The sequence below is a fragment of the Ascaphus truei genome, chromosome 5, assembly GCF_040206685.1.
Source record: "Ascaphus truei isolate aAscTru1 chromosome 5, aAscTru1.hap1, whole genome shotgun sequence".
Classification (NCBI taxonomy): domain Eukaryota; kingdom Metazoa; phylum Chordata; class Amphibia; order Anura; family Ascaphidae; genus Ascaphus; species Ascaphus truei.
This window is the reverse complement of record NC_134487.1, coordinates 239,597,615-239,618,587: the sequence shown is the minus strand read 5'-3', so window position 1 is coordinate 239,618,587 and position 20,973 is coordinate 239,597,615.

Genomic DNA, 20,973 nt, shown 5'->3' with positions numbered 1-20,973 from the left:
GTGGGACTGCAATGCTGTCTCTTGTAGCAGCTGTTAGTAAGTCCACCTGTCTGCTCAACAGCAGCTTGTGTTAAAACCCTGTGTCTAGTGAAGACTGCAAAGATGCCATCAATGGAAGAAGTAAGGATATATCCCATTGAATCCATATCTGATTTTGAATAGTGCAATTCTGCAGTTTACAGTAAGGGGATGCCATTGAAAGGGGCCATCTCATGTATCTGACCAAAACAACCTTTTGTACAGAACGCAACAATCTAATGGTCTTCCTTAAACAAATATAACCTTTCTAAAATTAATGTTTTGTCTGCTTTTGTTTTTTTGAATTACACATTTCATTTCTAATCAGCCTCTATGTTAGTCAAGCAAGTGTTTCCTCTAGCTCTCATCAAAGTGCCAACAAAAATCGGTAGAGGCAGGCCATGCCTGTGTCAACTCTTGTTGAATAGTGACATCACACAAAAGGGATCAGCCAAGGGAAATCAAACTGCTCCCAGGTCTCGCCATCATGTTAAACTAACTTTAAAAATAGTGCAAATATGTATTTTTAATGTAGTATCAACATTAATGCAGTACTGTACAAAGATATGCAACACCGAATAGTGTGTGATATAATATAGCATGGGGATATGTGCATTATTATACAAGTAAACATTAAAATAAAGGTGTCCCTGCTCTGCAGAGCTTGCTATTTAATTATAATTTGTCCGTGGTTTCCATTTAAGGTGATTGCCTTTTGAGGTTTTCCTGCTGTGCAAAAAAATTTTTGTCCTGCTATATAAATTTCCTCGGGAGTAAATAAACAAAAGTTTATGTGGTACAAAGAACACTTCCGCTGCCTGACTAAAGATGATTAGTGTAGGTTAAGAATAAAAAAAAAGGACCATGTGAGTATTTAAAACTTGTGTGCTCTGGACCAGTGACAGACAACCTCATGTTACAGAGGGGCAGGCAAAACATTACAATACATAGCACCAAGAATTTCAATGAAACAGAAAAAACTATTTGTGCACGGTACTGTTCCTCCCAATATGACGTATTTTGAAAGTAAACTCAATGCCCTTCCAAGCAGTAGAAGGCCCAAACAGTTATGTGGTTCCCCAAAGAATGTTTTTTGAGATACTTGAGGTTTTTTTGTGTTGGTGTGTGACGCCCCAAAAAACGACAAATATGGTTGTGGGGTCACCAACAGAAATGTCCCGATTATGTTGCAGCTTTCTATTGATCACCATAGTGAGTCTGACCCTACAGTTATATTATTTCTTGCCCGGTCAACAAAACTAGTTATATCTTGGGAAACAGGAGGTAAGAGGATCACTGATCAGCTCAGCGGGCGGTTGCATAGGTCCCGCGCTCTTACCCCAGGCATTTAAATTAAATGCGGGGGATCGCTTGAGGCCTCTGCAACAAGAAAACTTACCGGGATTCAGACGTGACGCGTCTCCATGACAATGTGGCGTCAAATGACGCAGCGGGGTGATGGGATGTCACAGACATCAAATGACAAGGCGGGTCACTTGAGCTGATGTCATGTGACCCTGGAGCATCATCTGACACGGCTGCAGGTAGGAGGGGGGGGGGGGGCGCGGATCCGGAGCAGGCCAGACGGGAACAGCAGGAAAAATTTGCGCTCCCTGACCTAGCATACAGTGCTTCCACTGCAGCAAGGGATTCTGGGAAATGACATGCAAATGAGCACACAGTGTCACCTTTTGCCTGAAATCCATTTTTACATGGAAACCTTATAAGCTAATGCTCGATATATATGTCACACAGCATTCTCTGCTTTCCTCAGCTATCAATCACTGTGCTAATTGTATCTCCCAGCTGCTTCATTCCTTCTCTCACTTCTTTTACATGTACATATGTATATTTTATTAATATTGAAGCAGCCGCATACGTCATGTTTACAAACTGGATATTAAAGAAGCAGTCCAAGCTGACTCCCCCCCCCCCCTCTTTAATATGTGCATCAATACAAAATATAATACAATACGTGTATAAACCAGAAAAGCACACAATAGATAGGCAGAGGAATGCCTGCTCCGGAAAGCTTACGTTGCAGCTAAATTTAGACATATATTGTACCAGAGGTGCGTCCTGAGGGGGAGATAAACTGAATTACCAAATGTTGACGCAAGTGACCAGGGCTGGGATTGAAAGCACAAAAGTGCATATTATTTGACACACTAACATTGGTGCTAAGCTTCCTCTCTACATCACTGCGAAATGCTCAAAGAACTAGATTGGTCATCACTTGAGTCTTGGCGCAAAGTTCATCTCTCCTGTCTTGCCTTGAAATACTTTCTGGGCAAGCTACCGTCTACCTGAACAAGCTTCTCACCCCTACCACATGCAGCACTTATCATCTGAGATCTGACTCCAAAAGACTGTTCATGGTCCCAAGGTTCAAAAAAGTATCCGGCCGCTCCTCCTTCTCTACCGTGCACCCCAAAATTGGAACAATCTACTGGAGACTCACAGCCACCACCAGTCTAAGTTCTTTCAAAACTAAAGCTGCCTCACATTTTAATCTGGTCTGTAACTGTTACATACGCCTATAGTATATATTATAACTGTGCATGCAATGTCTTGTATATAATGTATACCCTGTTCACTTATGTAAATATGTATTTGTAACCATGTATTATTTGTCATCATAACTCTATACTTGAAAATGAGAGGTAACTCTCAATGTATTACTTCCTGGTAAAACATTTTATAAATAAATAAATAATATAGCCTGCGATACATAACCTGCCTTATACACAGTATTTCCCATTTTGTTTGCCTTCCTTGTCCTCTCTGTGCTTCCTCAGAGTGGCAGAGTGACAGCTGGGGGGTGCAGAGCTGCGTATATATGCAGCTGATGAAGTGATGCAGCTGCAGAAGACACATCTATAGATAGCCTGTCTTATAAGGGGGAGGGGAAGGCGCACGCTTCAAACAGTGCAGCCTCTACACACACACACCCATCTCTCTTTTCTAAGCAGTTGGTTGTCCTCTAAATTAGGGGAGTGCAACAGAGCACCGGGAATAAAAGGAGATCGCCAAATGTAGCATATTACGTTCTAGATATGATAGTTCTCAGAGCCTAATCTAGTATGGCTTCACACATTTCCTCCCAAATAAAATCAACGTTTTCCAATACATGGCAGTAGCGATGAATATGGTCTAGTGTAGGGATGCGCAAACTTTTTTGTCTGCGCCCTCCTGCCTGCTCTCCCTCCCTCCTTACTTTTTCTCCGGCTTTTTCTGATGTCACAATGTCATGTGACCCAATCGCGTCATTTTACACCAGAAGCCGCCGGAGACAAGGTAAGGGACTTAAGAGGCCTCACATGCTCCCCCGGCATTTCATTTAAATGTTGTGGGGAAGAGCGTGGGGCCTCTGTAAGCACCACGCCCCTCTCCCAGAAAATTGCGCTCCCCCCAGTTTCCACACCCCTGGTCTAGTGGACAGGTGGATCTCAAGGAATTAGAGATAGAAAACACGATAGTGCAGATGGTAAAAAAAAAAACCTGTATATATCAAAATGTACAAACCAAAAGAAAAATCTGTAACTGAGGATCTCCCGGAGTGTAGACTGGCTACAATCTCACCGCCTCCACGTGTGTGTTTCGGCTTTGCAGGTGCTGACCTCGCCGTCACTTCCGGTTTACAGACTCACGGACGGCACAGAGCACAGGAGCGCATCTCACTCTCTATCTCCAAACTCTACACGTTTTGCTGTCAGCAGTTTCCTCAGGAGTCAGTTGTGATGGTGAAGGAGTGCCCATGCTCACTAATAAAGGTTAAGCCCACTGGGTTACCCCTGATCCGTGTGTTGAGGTCCTAGAGTGTCAGCTCTTGGACCTAGATGTCGGATATGCATTGCTGTGACTGTGTGCAAATTATGCGACATTAAAGATTTTCAAGTGAGATTCTCGGATACAGCCAAGCACATTGCTCCGGGCAAACTCCTACCATGAAAACATTCTTGCGACTCACCGCCAGGATTCCTGCTGCAGCATAATCCAGACAAGGTAAACGGGGCATGAAGGGGTTAATGTATAACTACAACATACAGTGGAACCCTAGTATAAGGAGGGATACACAGGTACCCTGAACCTAGTATAGGGGTTCAGTGGATGCTCCAGCTATATGATAAAGCTGTGAGTGGTTTGTGTGTGTAAAAAGTTTAAAAGTCATTTCTAAAGTGTGGCAAGGATGAGGCTAGTGAGTGTAGGCAGTATATCCCCCTACTCCATCCCTGACACCAGAACAGGGACTTACACATTTTTATCACACAAAATACAGGACACAGTATATTTTATTAAAGAGTTATGTTTAATAGGTATATGTACTGATAACCTGTGAATGAACTGTGGGATTTCCAAGTCATGGATTCCGAGGGACCAGATGGCTACCAAGCTTGGTGCCTATGGGTCTGTGCGGAGTCCGGACTTAAAAGCCTCAGGGATGCCAAGGTGTTAGAACAGGCGGGGTACTGCAGTTATACTTTGTACCTACGTCCTGGGCTAACACAGGGCTATCCGGCACCATTTGACCAAACCCAGACTCTGTGAAGCCTGGACAGCGGGTGGGCTCAGTATGGTAAGCGGCAGAGATGCCAGGTTGGCGAATGCCCCTTGGCAGACTGAGAAAAGGTACCCACCTGGCTTTACAACACCGGTAAATCGGTGATTGGCTGGCAGGAGAATTCCCACGCTCTGATAGGCTTTAGAGGTTTGTGAATGGGACACTGAAACCCATAAAAAACCTTGCAGCCAATCAGGACGGCAGATTCCAAGTGCCAAACCAACAGTGGCAAATTCAAAGATGCTCTGTACTGAATAGACGCGAGTCAGCTTCAAGGATTTTGAGTCCGAAAATATTCTAAGTCCCGCTTTTTCAGAATGTAGCGGTCGCAGCTGGCATTGCATGCCAAAATCAGTTCCAGGACTTTCGTGAGTACCTCCTGGTCATTGGAAAAGGCTCCTAGAGAGGTCATTTTGTGAATTTCGTTCCAAGGACTATTTTATTCGTTAGCCCCGTTCCCAGTAAGTGTGTTAATTGTGTAAATTGTGTTACATTGTGTGTATTTCTTTTCCTGGAATAAATGACAATTTATTTTACCTCCTTGCTTTGCTCAATCATATGATCCCGGTATAAAAAAAGTGTTGATAAACCTTGTCTCCCGTGACATCAGTAACCCTTCCTTGTCTGGCTAATACTACATATACCCATTAATTGCATGATGCAATTTACTAATAAATAAAAAAAATAAACAGGATATATATATCTACATTTTTTCTTCATGTTGTGGGTTAACTAAAGAAACACAAAGCCCTCTATATAAATGCATAAAGGCTATATGTGATTGAATTAAAGTAACCAATTTGTTAAAGAATTATATGAAACATATCTATGGCGATTATACACAAAGTATAAGATGTAGGCCATAGGTGGGCAACCTATTTTTCAATGTAGCCACAAGAGTGGCGAATGAGAAGTGATATTCGTCACACTATATAAATATTCCCCTCCCCATCATAAATTCTCCACCCATCATCATCATCATCTCATCCCCCCCCCCCCCCAATATCATCATCATCATCTCCTCAACCCGAATTGTGTTTCTATTGAACTTATCTCCTGGCAGACAGCACCGGAACCTGTCCCTGCAGGAGTCTCTGGCGCCGGCGCTGCCTCTGTTCACTGATTGGTCATCCTCTCCTCCACTCAGCACTCGCCTCCTCACTGTTTCCGGCCACTGTCCGCGGCGCTCCGCCTCAGCACCAGCGCTTCTATTGGACGCCGCCACACTTGCGCTTGCATACGCTGTCAGGAAAAAGTTTGTTTTACTGTGGGAGCTGGCAAACTCAAATTCGCCACACTTTCATGGTGTTAGGATCGTGGCTATGCTCCACCCCCCTAACGCAATATGCAGCGGTGTGCGCAGACCCCCGTCTGCATGTGTGCGCTGACCCCCGTCTGCGTGTGTGCACCAGCCAACCAAAACATCCACGGAGGCGTGCTCCCACACAGCGCCATGGCGCCTGCACTCACTGGCGAAGCGCTAGCCCCACGCCGCACTCTACCTGCGTGCGCATGCTGCATGCCAGCTGATACCAGGAAGGGTATCAGCTGCCTCTCACCTGCAGCCAATCTCCTCTCCTCCTATCAGCTCACAGCCTTTGTCTGACCTCACTCTGTCTGCAGCCTCCTGATTGGTTCTCACTCCCTTTATTTACCTTCCTGATATCTGTGCACATTGCTGAGCATAAACTAAGGTATATGTGCTGTGCTTGCTGCTTGAAGTCTGTCTGTTTCCAGTGCTTGTCTGAACCTGTGCCTTGACCCCAGGCCTGTACCCGGACCCATCTCTTCTCTAACCCTGAACTTCGGCTTGACTTTGGATTCCTGCTCTTTCCTCTCCTTGACCATGGCTTACGGATATTGGCCATTCTTCTCTCTCCAACCCTGGACCACGGCAAGTACCATGACATACCAGAACTCTCGTACCCTGACCCAGCCTCACGACTCTGACTATGCACTCCAGACCCGGTTCCGTGGTTGTAGGGCGGCGGTTATATACATCACCACCTCAGCCCCACGGTCTAAGTCCTCTTTGTGGTGAGCGCAGCGTGACACATGGCCAATTCGCCACTTGTGGCGATTGGCGTCAGGGTTGCCCACCTCTGATGTAGGTATCACGGGAGACCAAGGTTATTTATACCTTTTTTTTTCCACAAAAAGGTTTTTATTGTCGGACAACAGTACATTGCATACAGTGTCTACCAACCCAAAGTCGTTTTTTTAATGTACTAACATCCAACTTTTCTCGTTCCCACTTTCCTCCGGTTTTACAAAGACAAACTGGGTAGACCAACTCACATACAAGACACGTCACACAGACATACAAAAGGAAAGGTGGGGGAGGGGGGGGGGGGAGCTCAGTGTCTTCTGCCTGTTCACCGTCTCACCTCTTTCTGTCCTACTTAGGAGCCGCTCTCAGTTGCGGGAGATCCATGGATGTCATCCCTACCTGTACCCCTATTATTGCCGTCTGTACTGGCACATCGTAGGAGAATGCATTTAGGTGTATTATGGCATGATGGTGGTGGCACTCACCCCTGGAATGTCGGAGTGGTCTAGCCACTTGGTCCAGATTTTCAGGAAATTTGTGCCGGTGTCGTTGACCAGACTTGTCAACTGCTCCATCCGGCAAATGTACCAAATTCTGTTTCGAATTTTCGGAATGGTGGGTAAGTCTGGGAGCTTCCACAAGGCTGCGAGTTCGCACCGCATGGCTGTTGCAAAATGTGCAATCAATTTTTGAGCCGGTCTGCCTATTCCCCGAGTGCGCCTGCCCAGCAGGAACAGCCAAGGGTCCAGGGGGACCGACTGTCCGAGAATACTCGTTAGCCAATCTTGGATTTCCTCCCATAAAGGAGCCACTTTGGGGCAACCCCACAGCATGTGAAGCAAGTCTGCCTGTTCCCCACATTGTTTTGGGCACAATGGGGGGTAACCTTTAACAAACTTTGCTAATCGTGTAGGGGTGAGGTACCACCTCATTAGGACTTTATATGCATTCTCCTTCAAGGTGGTGCATATGGAGCATTTCGCTGCTGCCAGTACTATAGTGGACCAGTCCTTGTCTTCTAATGTCTCCCCTAAGTCCGTTTCCCATCTGGTTCTGTATGCTAACTTAATGTCTACGTCTCGTCCAGGACAGACCACCTCTCCGTATATCCGAGAAGTGAGTCCCGTGGTGTCCGTGCCTCTGGAACACAGCTGCTCAAAATTTGTGCGTTTGGGGCGTTTGGGGATTTTAGCGTAAAATGCTCGCACCTGGAGATATCTAAAAAATTCGGAGTTGGGCATCTCTGTTTCTGCTCGGATTTGTTCGAATGGTTTAATATTTTGATGTCTCTCCAGGTGTAGTAATCTGGTGATACCTTTTGCTTTCCAGACTGCAAGGTTCTTGCGTAACAGACCCGGAGCGAAATCAGGGTTCCCCATAATCGGGGTCATTAGTGTGTGCTGGGTTGTCAGTGCACACTTGTGTTTGGTGTTCTCCCAGGTCGCCAACGAGCTATTCACTGAGGCCAGCGGCTCTCTCACTGTCAGATATGTCTTTTTGGGTAGCCAAATTAGGTCTTGTATCTCTACAGGATCACAACATGCTTTTTCCAGCTCCACCCATCTGTGTAGGCTTGGGTGCATGTGCCACTGAATAATTTGGGTTAATTGCGCCGCTTTGAAATATGATATCAAGCAAGGTACCCCCAATCCTCCTCTAACTGTTGGCCTCGTGAGGATGCTACTTTTTATTCGTGGTTTTTTATTACCCCAGACAAATTTCACCATAGAGGACTGTAAGCGGAGGATGTCATCCCTGATCACTTGTATCGGGAGGGTCTGAAACAGATACAAGATTCGGGGTAGGAGATTCATCTTAAGGCATTGGATCCTGCCGATCCACGAGATTGTGTGGCCTGACCAGATCCGAAGATCCTCCCTTAAAGTCCTAATTAGTCTGGGGTAATTGGCTTTGTATAGGGCTGAATATTCTTTGGTGATATAGATACCTAAATATTTAATGGAGGATGCTTGCCATTTGAACTTAAAATTCAGTTCTATTAATTTTTCGGTGACCTTTGGCAGGTTGATGTTTAATGCTTCTGATTTTGTCTGATTGATTTTGAACCCCGATATCTTATTAAATTCGTCTAGTAAGCTGAAGACATTTGGCAGGGAGGTAAGGGGTTTGGACAACATTAGGATAATGTCATCTGCATACAGGGCCACTTTATGTGACTGATCTTTTATCTGTATACCTGTTATATCTGGAGAGTTGCGGATATGTGCCGCTAGGGGTTCTATACATAATGCAAAAATAAGTGGGGACAGGGGGCATCCCTGCCTGGTGCCGCTCTTTATTGGAAAGTCTGCCGAGGGGAAGCCCTGGTGTCTGACCTTCGCTCTCGGATCCCTATAGAGAGCCAGAATAGCGCCCATCATTCTCCCCCCTATGCCAAACACTCGCAGCGTCTCTGTAAGGTAGGGCCAATCAATGCGGTCGAAGGCCTTTTCAGCGTCTAAACTTAATGCCATAGACGGGATGTGTTTTTTCTGTGCCAAATCAATTAAATCTATTATCCGTCTGGTATTGTCCATAGCTTGCCTGCCGCATATAAATCCTACTTGATCGGGGTGGACCAGCTTCGGCATGACCGAATTCAGACGGTTGGCTAATAGTTTGGAGAAGATTTTCGTGTCTGAATTGATAAGAGATATTGGCCGATAACTTTTACAGTCTGCTGGGTCCTTTCCTGGTTTAGGGATCACTGTTATAGACGCCTGGAGCATTTGGCTAGGAATAGGGGCACCATCTAAAAATGAATTGAATAATCGGGCCAGGTGAGGTACTAAGGTTTTTCTGAATTTTTTATAATACAAATTAGAGAAGCCATCCGGGCCCGGGGCTTTGGCTGGCTTTAGTGCTTTTATTACCTCTGAAATCTCCTCACCTGAGAAGTCTGCCTGTAATGCCTCCCTGTCCAATCTGCCCAGTTTTGCCTCAGTTAGAAACGTCCTCAGCTGCCTATGAGTGCTCTCACAATGGGAGACCTTCTCCCCGTCATACAGGGTCTCATAGTACTGTTTGAATTCCTCTACAATTAGTTTAGGATCAGAAGTAAGGTCACCGTTCTTGGTACGAATGGACTGAATATGGAAGTTACGGTTACAATTTTTGAGTTTATTGGCAAGTGGGGTATCTGGCTTGTTCGCTTTCTCATAGAATTGTCGCCTAGACCAGGTCAGCTCCTTTTCGACTCGGGAGGACATCAACAGATGCAATTTAGTTTTAGTGTCACGCCAGGCCTGTAAGGTCTGCGCTTGTTTGGTAGTTTTGTGTAGGGCGGAGAGGGCTGATAGTTCGGATTGGAGGATCAAAATTTTCTTTTCTCTTGCTTTTTTCCGCCTACTGGCTATCCCCATGAGTTCTCCACGGAGAGTTGCCTTATGGGCCTCCCATAGGGTGGATTGGGATGTCACGCTACCGACATTCTCCTCAAAATAGACCCTGATTCTATCCCTTATTTCTGTTTCAATTTCAGGGATTTTTAGCAAGCATTCATTAAGCTTCCATGTCGCTCCTGGCCTATCTAGTCTGAAGTCTGTGCACCGCAGCTCAATTGGCGCATGATCTGACCATGAAATATCATGGATGCCCGTATGGGAGATCTGCGAAACCATTCTGTTAGACACAAAGAGGTAGTCTATCCTGCTGTATCTGTCATGGGGGTGCGAGTAGAACGTGTACTCTTTTGCTCCTGGGTGTTGTTCCCGCCATATATCTACCAGCCTATTTGTCTTAAGGCCTTGGTTCCAGATTGCTCTACTTTGTGTGTGCTTCGGTGCTTTGGGTGTGCACCTATCGGCCTTGGGATCTAATGTCAGGTTGAAATCGCCCCCTAAAACTATACCGCCTTGTGCCACTCTATGGAGGATGGTGAAGAATTTCGTGAAGAAAGTATCGGCTCCCTCGTTGGGGGCGTATACATTAGCGATTGTAAGGGGCTGTCCTCCCATCTCGCCTACTATTATCAGGAAGCGACCATTCTTATCCTTTTTGGTTAGCGTGACATTGAATGCCAGGCGATTATGTAATAGGGTTGCTACCCCTCTTTTTTTTACGTTTGCTGTTGCGGAGAGCCACGTTCTGTATCTGCTATCTAGGAACTTGGGGGAACTGGTCTTTGAGAAGTGGGTCTCTTGGAGTAGTATTATATCGGGGTCTTGCCTCCGGTAGTCTGTGAATGCCAGTTTTCTTTTCAGGGGGCTATTAAAACCTTTTGTGTTGTGGGATAATATTGTAAAATCCTTACCCATTGGTGTTTTCAATAGGAATTGCTGCTTTACCTCTTTCTAGTGGGGGCATGAACTTCCTCAGAGTGTGATCTTGTGAACTGCTTTGTATACTGCTCATCTGCGCAGGGGAGAAACACTGGGGTAAACACAATGGGGACATTGGGGAGACAACAAATAAACTTGAATAACTTTCGGCGACCTCAGAGGACCGAGATCCCCTGGGCACCTGAACTGCCCCACGTGGGGTTCCGGTTCGGGCGGGCCCACCTCCGATCGCGCGAGGTTGAGCCTTACCCGTGTTCCCCGGCCCACCGGGGTCTTGCATGGATCTCCTGGGGTCTATCCCCCAGGTATCCATGAGGAGACTCATGGTGACGGCAAGAAGGAGGTCACCCCCCCTCCCCCATCAGATTTTAGCCAAACTTATGGTAACTCGTTATAAACAATGTGAACGTCCGGCGTCTTCAGGACTGCAAGCTGAATTGGTGTATAAGTGTACCCTATCTATGTGGGGGGCTTTACCCTTTGCTTAGCTTGTATGTGGCGTGTGCTGTCTCTGTGCCCTGTGACCATTATCTATCCCACGGTATTTGATGGCCTTTCTTACTTGCTAGCTCTCTCCAGGCCCCTTCTTTACTGGCCCCTCACTTTGGAGCATAAGACTACTTGGCCCTGCTCCCCTATGATTCGTGGTGTTACTGCTGCCCGCTGTGTGGTGTTACTCTTCTCTGCCTTGCCGCACTGGGGTATTCCCCTTTCCCCCGACTTCCCTCAACATATCCTAATCCCTTGTCTAGGCTATGAGTGGGTAATGGCCTTGTCCTTCGGGGGGACGTCTGCATGCGGGGCCGGGGTGTCTTCCGGCGGGGGGTCTGCGGCCGGTGGGTCTGCGGGCAGGGCGACACTGCTCAGTTGTCCGTGGGGCAGTGCCTTGTTGCATAGATGCTGCCGCGGGCATCCGGTTTCTTTGGTCTCTGGGCTGTTCCGGCGCCGTCTCGTGACGTAGCTCCTCTTTTCCCACTGAGGCGCCTCTACCAAGATGGCCGCACGGCCATATCCGGTGACGTCCTTCCGGTCTTGGTTCATTCACCGCCGGACGTCGACGGAAGTGGACGTCTTCCCGCTCTGGGCTCTTCTTCTTCCGGCCGTGCAGGTTATTTGTGTCTCGCCACGAGGCGCGATGCCTCCATCTTTCCTAGGTGCGTGCGCCGGAATTTCTGGTAAGTCTTTTCTTTTGCAGGTTTAGATCTGGACCCGTGGAATAAGATCTGTGCATCCCGCCTTAGATAGGAGGAGTTGTGGCATCACTTATGCCGACTCCGCTACTTAGCGCTTCACACTGTTAGCAGTCCTGAGAGTCCCAACTGTAGGCCATAACTTGTAGGCAACCAAAACTGGAAACACAACATTTTATTGGAGCTGAGCCTTCTGCGTTCTTTATTTGCTATTTCACTCCTTCTCCGGTTCACTGGCGGCTCGAGTTTTCCGGGATGTGCCGGCCTGCTGCCACTCATTGTCCGGCTCTCTCTCCGCCCGGGGGCTCCTGGGTTCTCCGGTCGGAATTCCCAACCTACGCAGGAATTCCTCCCCCTCCTCCAGGTTTTTCATTGAGGTGGCCTTTCCGTTCCTGATGACTAGTAAGCCGAACGGAAAGGTCCACCTGTATCGGATGGCTTTGTCCCTGAGGAGGCGGGTTATGGGCTGGAGCTTCAGGCGTCTGGCCAGGGTCAGGGGGGACAGATCTTGATAAAGTTGTAGTGAGATGCCCTCGAATTTACAGGCTTCCTCTCCCCGGGCTTTCATAAAGACTGCCTGCCTAGTGCGGTAATAGTGTAACCTGGCGATCACATCCCTGGGTTGTGCATTCGCCAGCGGTTTGCTCCGTAGGGCCCTGTGGCATCGGTCTAACATTAGTTCAGCTGCCGGGGTGTCGGGGAGCAGGCCCGTCATCCATCTTGTGAGGAAATCTTCAATGTCGGTTATTTCCTCTGGTATGCCTCGGATGCGAATGTTGCTCCGCCGGTCCCGATTCTCAGCATCCTCCTGTCTCTCGGCCAGCTCTGTGATCTGGTTTTGTAGGTATGCAGCCCGTTTATCAGATTTTTTGATTGTGGTGGAGACCGCCACCATCTTGTCCTCCAGGGTCCCAGTTCTTGTTCCCAGTCCTTGTACCTTCTGTCGGAGTTCCTGGATCTCGGCCCTGAACAACGACTTCATGTCGTTGTACAGCCGGTCGAAATCGCACCGCCGCACTGGCCGTTGCTCTGGTGTCTCCTCTCAGTCCTCTTCTCTTTCTGATCCCGATCCTGGTGCCGAGCCGGGCGCCATTTCTGCCCTCCCATCTCTGGATGAGGATCTGCTCAAATACCTCCTCAGATCTCCTGTGTTCTTTTTTTTTGTTGATGGCGGGGCCATCGCGGTGTATTCTGGCGTCGGTACCCTTGCTTTTTCTGTAGATTTAGTAGTTTTGGTTGGCTTTATTTGAAAAAATGCTTTGGCGGGGGTGGGAGCTATACGATTAGACAACCGTTCCCCTCACCATCGCGCATGCGCCTCTATTTATACCTTTTTACCGGGATCATTCATTGAGCAAAACAAGGTAATTAAAAAAATGGTAGTTTATTCGGCATAATTTCGTTTACACACAATGATACACAAAATACAGACAAAAAGACACAATTACTTTGGGACTGGGGTCGAAAACCAAACTTTTCTAGGTGCAGGGAACTCTATGGGAGAGTTTTACCCTGACAGGGACTTGAATCTCTTAGAACCAAAATCGGCATAAAATTCCATACGCCACCGCTATGTTCGCTTCTGAGAACTTAGTCCCTCCTGACCGCGAGTTGGTCCAAATCTCCTGGAACTCAAATCGGCATAAAATCCCAGCTGCGTCCACTACGATTGTTTCTGAGAACTTGGACGCAAAAAGCTGGACTCTGGCGGGCAGGCTTTTCAGGCTCAAAATCGAAGCCGGTTGCTCTGCTATTCGCACAGAAGCAAACTTTGAAAAGCCCCCTCGTGCTCTTACTACAGGAGACTACGAGTCTGATTGGCTCATCGATTCGTTGTGAGGATTCGCCATTCTGGAGCTTCTGTCCCCTTAGCCTTTACTCGCCCATCTGATCCCCATGGCACTCAAGAGTGGCAACCTAATGGTGGTACTTACGCGCGGCATGCGGGTACTGCGCGGATCCCGTCGGCCTCTTCTGTCTCTGGGCACAGGGCACGCTCCCATTCCTCCTGCCTTGATGCGCGGTGCGCGGTCTCCCCGTCGGTCTGCGGTCTCTGCCCCTCGGTCCCGCCCCCGCCCTGGCGTCAGGATTACACACCACGGCTGTGCTCCGCGCTCCGCCTCTGTTCCCGCGGGTCCCGCCTCTGGTCTCTGCCCCCATACTGGCGCGGGTGTCGTGGCGCGTGATGACGGCGCGCGACCGGGTCACCAATGTGATGTGCGGGTTGCGCGCGCGCACTCGTTTACGCTGTCTTCTATTACCCTGATCCGGCCTGCAAGACTATCCTACACTCTAGACAGGCCCTCGCGGTTGTGGTCGGCGTTCTATACCAATCCCTACCTCAGCCCCGCGGTCGCGCCTCGTTTGCGGTGAGCTACGCATTACATTCGTATAGTATTTTCAATTTCATTCACAAAATTGAACAGTCAATCAACGCATGGTTCCCAAACAACCAATCAGAGCCAAGCCGGCTAGAAAAGCCGGCTCAGTGGGTAATCCGAAATAGCCAAGAGACAAGCCTGCCACCTCTCTCCCTGGCTATCTCAATGCCACCCGCTGACCAAATGCTATTCACACCTCTGGGCATCCTCTGGTTGCTTTGAACGCCGATGTCCAGCAGACTTACCGGCACCTATGGGTTAGCTCAGGCAGCCTGTTTGGATATCAGTTCCGAATGTAAAAAGCACATTACATTATGTTAAAGTATATATATTTTTTTTTATAACTTGTATTTTATTAACAGATAAAAATACATGGTATACAGAAAGATATTTTGTGACCATTTAGTGCAACAGAAATAAATTAATTACAATCAATAAAATACATAGATGATTCAAGCATATCGGGGCACATGGCTTTTCGAGCCCTACTAAGCCATGTGAATTGGGGAAATCAATAGTGTGTTGGGAAGAAAAAAAAAAAAGGATACCTTTGGGGGGGGGGAGCGGAAGGAGGAATAGAAGGTTGGGAGGGAAGGTGGTATGGAGCCGATTTATCTTTTTGTGTGCGAGCCAGATTACAGGAGATAGTCCGAACTGTTTTTAATACCGTCTCTATCAGGAGCCTTTACTTATGGCGATTGTGTTAATGTAGGAATTAGGCTTATGATGAGTTTTTCACTCCTAAAGGAGAACGCAACCAAACTATCATTGCCAGATTGTGTTACGCTCCATCCCGGGGATATCTGTCTGTGCCAACCACGGCGTCCAGACTTTTAGAAAGTTGTCGCCAGTGTCGTTAACTAAACTCGTTAACTTTTCCATCTGGCAAATAAACCAAATGCGATTCCGAATCTTTGGGATAATTGGTATATCGGGGCGTTTCCATAGTGCTGCGATCTCGCACCGCGTAGCGATTGCAAAATGTGCAATTAATTTATTGTGTGATTTTGATAGATCTTTTAGAGGTCTGTTCAGAAGGAACAGCCATGGAACTGGGGGAATAGTAAGGTCAAAAATCCTTTGTATCCAATTTCTAATCTCTTCCCATATTTGGGATATACGCGGGCAAGACCACAGCATATGAAACAAGTCAGCCGTTTCTCCACATTGTTTAGGGCACAATGGGGAGGAGCCTGGAACAAACTTAGATAATTTGAGTGGGGTGAGGTACCATCTCATAAGAACCTTATATGCGTTCTCCTTTAGTGTGGTGCATATAGAGCTCTTTGCCGTAGCTAAGAATATGGTGTTCCAATCCTCATCCTCTAGAGTCTCCCCTAGATCTGTCTCCCATTGATTTCTAAATGACGGGGTTTGTTGACTTGAAGTTATAGAATCGACCACTTCTCCGTATATTGTTGATATAAGTCCCTTAGTGTCGGTTTCAGCCCGACAGAGTTTTTCGAATTTCGTCAGGGGAGGATATGGGGCGAATTTGTTGTAAAATGCTCTGAGCTGGAGGTATTTAAAAAATTCTGCATGGGGTATATCTTTTTCTAATCTAATATGGTCGAATGTTTTGATTTTTAGATTATAACCCTCCAGATCTTTAATTCTATGATAACCTTTCAATCTCCAAATTGAACTATTACTACCTACTAGGCCGGGCGCGAACCTGGGATTATTCCAAATAGGGGACATCAAGGAATTTCCTGATGTGAGTGAGTTCTTCAATTTCGATGCTTCCCAGATCGATATAGAGTTGGTCATTGAGGTGAGCGGCAAAGCAATGTGTTTCCGTGCGTTTTTAGGTAGCCAAATCAGGCTGCTAAGCTCCAATGGGGAACATGCAGCACCTTCCAATTCCACCCATCTTTTCAATTTAGGGTCAGAATGCCATTGAATAATGTGACTTAATTGAGCCGCTTTATAGTATGATAACAGGCAGGGTACTGCTAGGCCTCCCGCTATGACAGGTCTTTTCATATTTAATTTATTAACTCTCGTTTTTATCCCTTTCCAGATAAATGTAGATATTTCAGACTGAAGCGAGAGTATATCTTTCAGTTTGAGTGGCACTGGTAGTGTCTGGAAGAGATATAGGATACGGGGAAGTAAATTCACTTTAACACTCTGTATCCTGCCTATCCAAGAGATTTTCTTGGAGGACCATCGAAATAGGTCTTTCTTTAAAGTCCGAATCAGGTTGGGATAATTTGCATTATAGATGCTTTTTGCATCTTTCGTGATATGGATCCCCAGATATCTTATAGAATGTTTTTGCCAGTTAAATTTGAAGTTAAGTTTTAATAATTTCTCTGTATGTTTAGGAAGATTGATGTTTAGAGCTTCGGATTTGGATTTATTTATTTTGAATCCAGATACTTTTGAGAATCTGTCTAGAAGGTCGAATAAGTTTGGTAGGGAGGTGAGGGGTTTTGAGATGATTAGAAGGATATCGTCTGCGTACAGGGCCGCCTTATGTGATTGCGAATATGCGTTTAACCCTGAGATATCCGGATTGTCTCGAATATGTGCCGCCAAGGGTTCGATACATAGGGCGAACAGGAGGGGAGATAACGGGCACCCCTGTCTTGTGCCACTTTGAATTCGAAATGGGAGTGAAGGGAAACCCTGATGTATGACCCTGGCTGTTGGGCCTGAGTACAGCGACATAATCGCTCCACTCACCCCATCCCCAAAACCAAATGCTGCGAGTGTTTCTTTGAGGTATGGCCAGTCTATCCTATCAAAGGCTTTTTCTGCATCCAGACTTAATAGCATATTTTGTTTGTTGTCTTTGTTTGCCAATTCTAGCAGATCTATAAATCGCCGGGTGTTATCCGCTGCCTGCCTCCCTTTGATGAAACCGACTTGATCTGGATGTATTAGTCTGGGTAGGATTAGACTTAATCTATTAGCCAGTAATTTAGCATAGATTTTGATATCAGTATTGATTAAGGATATTGGCCTGTAGCTTTTACAAATCAGCGGGTCCTTGCCAGGCTTGTGAATTAGTGATATTGATGCTCGCAGCATGTCTCCAGGGATTGGGGCTCCCGCTAAGATAGCGTTGAACAAGTGGAGCAACCTTGGGGCAAGTAAATTAGCAAATTTCTTATAATATAGCCCCGAAAACCCATCTGGCCCGGGTGCCTTTGATGGTTTGAGTTCTATAATAGCTTGAGACACTTCTTCCAAGGTGAAGTCAGCTCCCAGCCTACTCCTGTCGCTCTCTGTCAATCTCTCTAGTTTTGAGCTGTTTAAGAAATCTCTTAAAGCTCTGGTTGTTTTACTATTATGTGCCACTTTCTTCCCATCATATAGGGAACCATAGAATGAACCAAATTCTTCTACTATCTTTTTGGGGTTGGCTGTATGTATACCAGATTTTAAGCGTATAGCTTGGATGTTAAATTTGGATTGCCTCTCTTTTAGCGCTCGTGCCAGCATCGTATCCGGCCTGTTAGCCTTTTCATAAAATTTCCTCTTAGACCAACTCAATGAGTTATCGGCCCTGGAAGTCAGTAACATATTCAATTCAATTCTGGTGTCTTTTAATGCTTGTGTCGTTTGGGAATCTGGACTATTTTTGTGAGATACTAGGAGGGAGTGTAGTTTGGTTTGGAGTGTATTCATTTTGGTATCTCTCTCCCGTTTCCTCTTGGCTGTAATGCTGATCAGTATGCCCCTCAGTGTTGCTTTGTGAGCCTCCCATAATATCATAGGGGAATCCACCGAGCCTGTGTTCAGTTCAAAGAACTGTTCTATATCGTGACCTATTGCATCACAAATTTCGGGTATCTTTAGGATGGATTCGTTGAGTTTCCAATTCGCTCCCGGTCTACTAGCCTGGATATTGTTGCACCTAAGCTCTATTGGTGCATGGTCAGACCATGAAATATCATGGATCTCTGAGCGAGAGACCATAGGAACCAGTTGACATGAGACAAAAAAGTAGTCGATTCTGCTATATGTGGTGTGGGGATGGGAGTAAAATGTATAATCTCTATCTGTTGGGTGCACCTGTCTCCAGATATCTACTAGTTGGTTATCTTTTAGTTTTGGTTAATGCGGAATGTGTCTTTTTGTTGTCTGGATCATTTCCACCAGATCTATCCATCATCGCATGCATCGCAATATTAAAGTCACCTGCAAGGATGATGTTACCTTTAGCGACTGAGTGTAGTATTCGAAAGAAATTATTAAAGAACGTGGCGTCCTGTATACAGGGGGCATATAGGGAAGCTAATGTGATATGTTGCTCATGTATTGTGCCCACTAGAATGATATAACGGCCTTCTGTATCTTTCTTAGTTGTCTGAGATACGAATGGCACTTTGTTATTGAATAGTATGGCTACGCCTCTTTTTTTTACCGAGGCTGATGCAGTATAGAATTGAGAGAAACCCTTGTCTAGGAATTGGGGTGAGTTGGTTTTGCTGAAGTGTGTCTCTTGTAGAAACAGCCCATCTGCCTGTTTTCTTTTATAATCTGAGAAGGCTAATTTTCTCTTTATTGGGCTATTAAAGCCTTTCACATTGTGAGAGATTAAAGTTAGCGCCATATTTTACCGTAGGAGAGGTGTGTTATGATGCGTCTCATATACTCACTGCTGATGATAGCTCTAAGTATTCTCATCAATGTATCTGTTGCTTCTTTGTCGATTAGGTTCTGCTGTGTGGCTCTTTGTTCCCGACTTCCGGGGGGGATGGGGAGGAGGGGGAAGGAAGGGTGGACCAAACAGGGAAGGCTACGTGAGGAATAAAACAAAATTTAAAAATTACCATGTAAAAGAGTGAGAGAAAAAGAAAATAGCTATGGATGAAAAATAGAACAAAAGCTCGTCTCGGGAGCCCCCGAGTACGGCTCCTGTGCCCAGAGGGTAGGTCTGCTGTCTTCACCACTTGGGTGAACTGAGCTCCGGTGGCAGAGACAGACCTCCCTGGGTCTTGGGTCTGGTCCCTCTTCTTTGGGGACCGTAAAAGATGACACATGTGCCACGCCGGGGCTATCCCCACAGGCTTTCTTTCTTGAATTGATTGCCTTTTTCAACTGCGACAACTAAATTAAACCACAACAAACAAGATGATCATTTAACATACGGATAAAACGTTCTTTGTATCAACTAGAACCTAAACATCCTAATATAACCTTCTAAAGTCATATAAAGTTCATATCATAAAAAAAACATACATATATATACATACATACACACATACATATACACCTATACACATACCTATACATACGCATACATAAAGAAAGGGAAAACTATAAAAATATACAAAAAATAAAAATATATACACATATATGCACATAAAATAAACTATATCTTATGATATAAAAATATGACGCAAAAACCCTAATCTGTGTGAACTTGAAACCTTTGAACCTAAAATTCTAAATATTAATAAAACTTTTTATATAATTAATATAATTAATATTAAACCCCCGTTCCACTTTGATGTTAGTCTTTAATCAGGTGCCCCTTCAATAATATGAAACTACGTAGAACTCGTTATGACAGTAAAGCTAACTATGTCTGAAAAAACGGTCCAATCTGGTTATGAAAGAGCAGGTGATATGACTTGTGACACAAGAAAATCCATTTATCCAGCTATATGCTCTATATCTCATGAGTGACATGTGATACGTACCCTAGGGGGACACTGAGGGTGACATGGGCACAAGTATCATTTTTTACTACCTAATGCCCAGAACCATAATTAATCCCTGATCTTTGTCTTATCTATATATGTGTAATATCAATAGATTAATATAATATATATTTAGGGTAACCTTCTTCTATTATGTCCTCTCCAGTTTATTTATAGATGAAAAGTGTAATCTACTATGAGGGAATATAAACTGTGGTCTTATTTTTACTTAATCTAGTTTTTTCGAATTATGAGCGGTTATGGGAAGCTAATTCATCTTTTTATGTTTCAAAACCTTCCTATAGTTGACTAAGCTGGAAGAGAACTAATATGATTTTTTTTTAAAAACTTTTTTAAAAACTTTTTAATTTTATTATTTATTTATTTATTATTTATTTATTCATTGTTATTTATGTATTTATGTATTAATCACTTAGATTTATTAGTATGGGGATCTATATGGTAGTCTGTCCACTCCGACCAGGTCCCCGGGTCGTCCCTGTGAGAACAGGCAGAGAGGACAGACCACCAGTTCTCCTTCCTGGTCCCTCGATGTATCAGGGACTATGGAGTTCCTGTCTCGCGAGCCTTGGTTTCGGCCTTCGTGACGTCATCTCGAGGCGTCCGGGATCTTGCGAGATGGTTATGCGCGAAGATGACGTCACCTAAATCTTCGCGCCAAAATCAGTAAGGCTCCCGCTCGGCTCAGGGAAGGATCAAGATAAGATGGCTGCCGCTCCAAAGTTGCATGCAGGTCTGCTCCTGGCCGAAGACGACATCTGGTGGGCAAGGTAAGTGGAAATGGTGTCCTGAGTTGGTGAAATGGCTGAGAT